The following is a 6,858-nucleotide window of genomic DNA, read 5'->3' as shown; positions in this document are numbered from 1 at the left end:
CAGAGATGCCATGTCAGTTGTGAAAACAAAACTTGGTCAATTGTGTCCTCATATCAATATGTGTTTACTGATAAAAACTTATTAAGGATAAGTATTATTGAAACTTACGTAGAATTTTTTGTTCTATTGAAGAATATAGTTAAAAACATTCTGCTTATGAAATTCTAGACATTATTTTACGGAACTATACGATGGAAGCACTTTTAATATTTGAGTAAATAATTTGTAAAAAATATATAAAAAAAAGGACGCGTGAATGGTTGGCAAGATTTTTGATTGACATCACGAGTTTGTATAGGTCCAAGTTTCGAAAGAATTAGTAAAATCAGAACACACCGAATACACAACGTCAATTTTAAGTTCTTAAAATGATTTGTTAGTTAAAAAAAGGGGGAACGAAAGATACCAAAGGGACAGTCAAACTCATAAATCTAAAACAAACTGACAACGCCATGGCTTAAAATGAAAAAAGACAAACAGAAAAACAATAGTACACATGACATAAGTATGATAAAGACAACCATTGCACATACCATTAAATGGCTGTTGCCTCTAAAAGACAACAACAATCTATAATTGCGACAATAAAAAAAAATATATAGTATTTTAAGAAAGGCGAAAATATTAAAAGAACAATCAAACAAATAAGTCTATGTACACAATGTTACAATACCAGTTCCTGTTTTGCGCTCATTCATTAACACACATTGTTGTTAATATGGTGGAATTAAAATTGAGAATGGAAATGGGGAATGTGTCAAAGAGAGAACAACCCGTCCATAGAACAGACAACAGCATAAGGTCACCAATAGGTCTTCAATGCCGTGAGAAACTCCCGCATCCGGAGGCGTCAATCAGCTGGCCCTTTAACAAATTTATAGTTCAGTAGTAATAGTCGCCATACTAAACTCCGAATTATACCAAAGAAACTAAAATTAAAAATCATACAAGACTAACAAAGGCCAGAGGCTCCTGCCTTGGGACAGGCGCAAACATGCGGCGTTGTTAAACATGTCTTTTGATATATCAACCCTCCCCCTATCACTCGAGCCAATATAGAAAAGTAAACGCATAACAATACGCACAGTAAAATTCAGTTCAAGAGAAGTCCGAGTCCGATGTCATTTATGCATCTGTCATACAAGTGTGAGGTTTAATTATCTATAAAACCAGGTTTTCTCCACCATTTTCTACATAAGAAACTGCCAGTACAAAGTCAGGAATATGACAGTTGTTATACATTCGTTTGATGTGTTTGTATTTTGCTATTTGATTAGAGACTTTCTTTTTTGAATTTTCCTTGGAGTTCGGTTTTTATGCTATTTAACTTATTGATGAGAACATTTAGAAGATATATATAATCATCAATGATTGCTTTAATGAGTTTAGCCTTCAAAAGACGATTTTATAGACCATTTATTTTTATGGTTATCTTCTTGAAGAAATATTACTTTGTTTTTCATGGAATTACAATGATTATATGCACTTCAACTTTGTATGACCGTGGTCTTATCTTAATGATTTTGTTTACCCTCTAAACGGTTAGCCTTAGCATGTAATTTGCTCGTAATTATTATCGCTTATCTTCTAATGCTAATTGTAAATTCGTTTGAATTAAATCTTTTTAAATAAACTTATAGTGCAGTGACCAAGACTTGAAGCATTTATCAATAAACTCATCATAGATACCAGGATTGAAATTTTATATTTACGCCAGACGCGCGTTTTGTCTACAAAAGACTCATCATTGAGGCTCGAATCCAAAAATGTTAAAAAGGCCAAATAAATTACAACATTCCTATCGACTGGAGATGGAAATCATGCATCACATTAAACTCATGATTTGAAATGGTAACAATGTATTAAAAAAACCAAAGACACATATGAACTCTAATATGTTTAAGAATCTGCTAAACTTTAAAAACAAAAGTGAATTGTAAGACAAAATTTGGCTGCTATTAATTTTTAACTTTAAAACAAATATATTGTGAATATAACCTTGACTCATCAAATGAGTTATATTCGTTTTTTGTTTAAGATAATACTACATGGTTAATATTTAAGCTGCGAAGTTGTCGAGTTCGTTTTAGAATATTCAGAAAACTGCTTTGGTGACCGTGAGGAATATTTTACAAAACCTAGTCACATGGCATGCAAAATGTATGTGAGTATTGGTCAACGAATAAGATATAAATCAACAAAGTTTCTGGGCGTACTTTTTTACCTTTAAAAACATATTCATCATCATCGATGATCAAAGGTCAAGGTGACTGTAGTAATATTAATTCAGAGACGATAATGATAGATTTCCACTTTACAACAAGCTATGCTTGAAAGTGACTAAGATTGGTCAGTAATCTTATAATTGAGTAACAAATTCTACAAAAAAAGGATGAAAAGGGTATGAATACAGGTTGATTCAAGTGCAATACTACAGATTAAAAATTGGCTGGACATTTTGGAAGAATCACTGGTCAAAATCACTTCAAGTTTTGCCAACACAATTCACACTTTAGGAAGAAAACACACAGATACTCTGCAGGGATTTAAAAAAAAATCAAAAGGTATATCTGAGACAATCCAACCTGAAATAAAACATTTTGAAACCCAAATCAAAGAATAAGATGATATGATTTGTTCATTAGGAAAAGAAGTTTAACAACTTAATAAATTACAACATAAAAACCAAAAGAAGTATGCAAAAGAACTTGAAAAATAACCTCATTGGTTGATATCTTTGGCGGAAGTACATGTGATACATCCTCATTCTTTCAATATCCAAGCTGTGGGAAGGTCGTGCTCCACGTGTTGTCGGCAAAGTAACTATATTCTTTAACTTTTACTTACATTTGCCTTGGTGGCTTTAATACCTTGGTGGTCATTTATATATGCCTTGGTGGCAAAAGACCTAGGTGGTCATTTATATATGCCTTGGTGGCAATAGACCTAGGTGGTCATTTATATATGCCTTGGTGGCAATAGACCTAGGTGGTCATTTATATATGCCTTGGTGGCAATAGACCTAGGTGGTTATTTTGATGATTTTTCACATTTGTCTTGATGGCAACATTGAATTAAAAATACTAGCATTGGGGCGTCAAGACCTTGGTGGTCATTTATATTCGCCTTGACGGCTTCTTGATAGAACTAGATGGTAATGTTTGACCTTGGTGGCAAAATGTTTTGGGATTTAGACCTTGGGTAGTTATTATCAACCCATGTGGTCAGATATGTGTTGTGCCGTGCGGGGCAAAGTGCTATCGCTATATAAAATATATGTGGAAGTGGGGGCTCTGGCCATTTTGGAAACCTGTAGTTGAAAGGAGAATAATAAATTGTTTATACAGGGTAAATAGTTTCTTTTGTTACTTTTGAGTGTTGTGGACTTTTCATTGATTATTCCATCGTACATACTGATAGAAAATGCTCTTTAAAGTCTTTGTAAGAAAAGAATAGACTTATTGAGAAAGTGGAATAATTCAGTGTGAGATGTCACTTGATAGTGATGCTGTTTACCGGAGTATGTGTATTGAATTATAAGGTGTCTTCGTCGAGGTCCGCGTTCAGCGGTCTGTTTGATTGTACATAGAATTGAATAGAATGTTTTTGTTTTCAGATGGTGTTACCTACAATGAATGAAGGAGAAGCGATATGACATTGCACGATGATTCATGTCAATGAGTTCGAACAACCTAAAAGGAAAGGATTTTTTCTGATCAGAATATGGTGAGAATAAATTGTAATTTAAGTAATGTTTTGATTTCTGAAAATAGGAAAATAATGTATCTGTGATGGAAGCAGCTTTATGTTCAAATGAACCAATTTAAAAGTAAATCTAATAATTTGTCCGTAATTTCATGATGTTTACTATTGGATGTGTATATACTTTCATTGATGTGTTGAAATATGTCACAAAAATCTTTTTGTCTTGGGAGATTAAACAATTGCAATATTTTTGTTTTGTTTTGTTTTATTTAATAAATATAATGTTGAATGATTTTTTATACTAATACAAATGTATACTTAAATGTTATGTATGGTTAAAAATTTTAATTTAAATGTCTTTGTCTACAGTTCGAGGGACACTGATTCCCTAGTGGTTTTCCACGTGAATTGTAGGCAAAGGGATTTTTCCTTTTCAAAGTGTGACTAATGCTGTCTTATGTACAAATAAACAATTTGTTATTGGTTAATATATTTTCAGCAGACATGTGAAGAATCAAGTGGAAATAGAATTGTCAATGTTCTTGATTAGGAAGTAAAGAGTGTGTTTGATTCAACAACAGTAAAGAAAGAAACAAGCCAGCATAGCTTACATTTGGAGGTGAAGTCCCTTTGCTTACAAGCTTTCCACATGCTGAAGATGTTATTAAAATAATGACAATGTTCATTTTGATATGAGTTTATTGCCTTAACTCAACTTTTAAAAGTCTGTATGTGGTCAAGTTCATGAGAATTTATTGAATTATGAACTTTTTATAAAGAACTGTGTACACGTATCTTGAAATGTTTAGTAGTGTTTTAAAGTAATTATGGAATAGTATTTAATAAAAAGTGTTGAAGATATTTTTGTTTTGAGTATTGGGAATACTATTCCTTAAGGGAAAGCCTTACTAGTGGTGTAATTTGAGATTGGCCTGCAAACATACTGTATGGACTATAGAGTTTGCTATGCCCATAACTTAACATGAACTGGATGCAAGATTATATCAATCACTGAGGATATGTGTATAACCTCATTGGTTGATATCTTTGGCGGAAGTACATGTGATACATCCTCATTCTTTCAATATCCAAGTGGTGGTTGGTTTAAGGGCTATGTTTGGTCAGGCAATATGTATTGCCTGTTTGGGTTGATGAGGTTCTTGATAAGTTCCCACCTCTCCCACCCATTAGTACCAAAATGTGGATATGTTTTTGTATTTAATGAATGCATTTTGGGTTGATGAGCTCGAGACAACATTAGAAAAACATAAGCATTACCATTGGATCATGTTGACAAAACAAACCTTCGCTTTATCGATTTTCAAGGGAAAGGTCAATTAGGGCAAGTGTATTGGTATGCTTGTGTTTGTTTTTTCATTACAATGGTAAAAATAATATTATATATCTCGGATGACAATAATCATGATTATAATGCTTCATTTTATGAGCTTCAGAGTAGTTTTATAACTGAGAAACAACTGTGCAATATATCCAGTGAGCTCTACTGCAATGCATTGTGCATAGACATCCACATTTTGGTTTCTGAAACGTTTAGATATTATCTTGTATTCGGTTCTTTCCTCTAGAGTTTTCTATGCCCATAACTTAACATGAACTGGATGCAAGATTATATCAATCACTGAGGATATGTGTAAAAGATAAAAAAATCAGACCAGTGTGATCAGAGAAAAAAAATCAACCAAATATTGAGACTGGGAAACTTTCACTCAAGCTAGAACAAATACAAAATGAGAATGAGAACTTGAAAACTACATTCAAAGAGAAAATTGATGATACAGATAAAGTAATTTAGAACCTTCAAGGTAGGATACAGTCATTTCTGTATGATAGTGATAGAGAGCCATGGAAAAAAAACAAAAAAGGTCTCTCAAAATAACAACTCTTCCCTTAACAAGAAGACTCTGCATCCAAACTTGATTTAAAAACCGAACACTAAAACAGCCCTGAATATCTCCAACAACTGATGAGAGACAGACATCAATCCAACAATAATATAATTAGAAACAGGCACAAGTATTTCACACAATGACAAGAATGATGGGGGACATACCGGTTCCCTGTAGAATACTGAAATCTGCGGTAAATGGTGAATGGTGAATGTTTAAATAATGCAAAACTTGATACTATTTTCTTTCATGATTCTATTGGCCCCAGGGTATACATTAAAAGATTGTTAGCAGGCTCTGGACAATCAGGTCTCAAACAAACAACATACAGAATAGAAAACGTTATTGAATCATTTGATGATATTTCTTCTGCAAGATATAATTCATGTCGGATTTCATAATATCAAAGTGAGAGAAGAATTGGCAGAAGATATATTCCTCAGATACGAAGAAATGGTAAACAAAACTTTAGATGAGGCCAATAGTGTCGTGCTCTCTTTAGTAAGGGAAGGGGATTGTAGTTACGACGTAAGGAACATATCCGATATCATTTGTGAAACAGTTATTCCATAACGGCCAACCAACTCGCGATGGCATCCGTAAAATTGACGAAGGGATGATTTCAACTTCACCATTTGGAACTCTTGGTTTGATAGCTTCCTTGTGAGCAGCAACCCGCTATCAAGAAAATCATGATAGGAAATGCAAGCACGGGAATATCGTATCAATTGGGAGATATATACCCCGTATGCAGGTGATGCTGGAATGTTGCTACTAACTATAGAGGACGTACTAACTACAATTAGAACCATCGATTCAGACATACAAGTTATAAGAGTTATCAATGCAAGAGTGATGACGCTAGGAGACCATTGCGTATCAATAATTGGTATACACATGATAATAATACAGAACTTGGCCATTTGAAAAATACTAATACAGGAAAATACATTCGATTACGATAAATCATACATGTACAATACAGATTGAGAAGTTAGCCAATACAGGAATGATGAAAACAGAACATCTGAATATAACCAATCATACAGACATGGATGGAATAGTGACCTTAGCCAAAGACAGATATCTGACTTAGAGAACAGTATTGCATCTGCTTTTACTAATGTACTTAAATTTCATTAATTCATACTGATTCAATTATTCACAATCATTACACAAAAATGTAAAAGACAATATTATAATTATAGTATTAGTAATAAGAAAAAATACGTTCAGGTCCTTTAGG

At 33.2% G+C, this 6,858-nt stretch overlaps 1 long non-coding RNA gene across 1 annotated transcript; it reads left to right on the top strand.

Annotated features, from left to right (window-relative positions):
• The first annotated feature begins 2,715 nt into the window (after positions 1-2,715).
• LOC139492411 (uncharacterized) lies at positions 2,716-4,478 on the top strand. The gene is made up of 3 exons (XR_011656824.1): positions 2,716-2,819; positions 3,617-3,726; positions 4,205-4,478. It is a non-coding gene; the product is annotated as an uncharacterized lncRNA (long non-coding RNA).
• Positions 4,479-6,858: the final 2,380 nt, after the last annotated feature.

The sequence above is a fragment of the Mytilus edulis genome, chromosome 10, assembly GCF_963676685.1.
Source record: "Mytilus edulis chromosome 10, xbMytEdul2.2, whole genome shotgun sequence".
Taxonomy (NCBI): Eukaryota; Metazoa; Mollusca; class Bivalvia; order Mytilida; family Mytilidae; genus Mytilus; species Mytilus edulis.
Note: the sequence above shows the minus strand (reverse complement) of the source record. Positions and strands in the feature narration are given on the sequence as shown.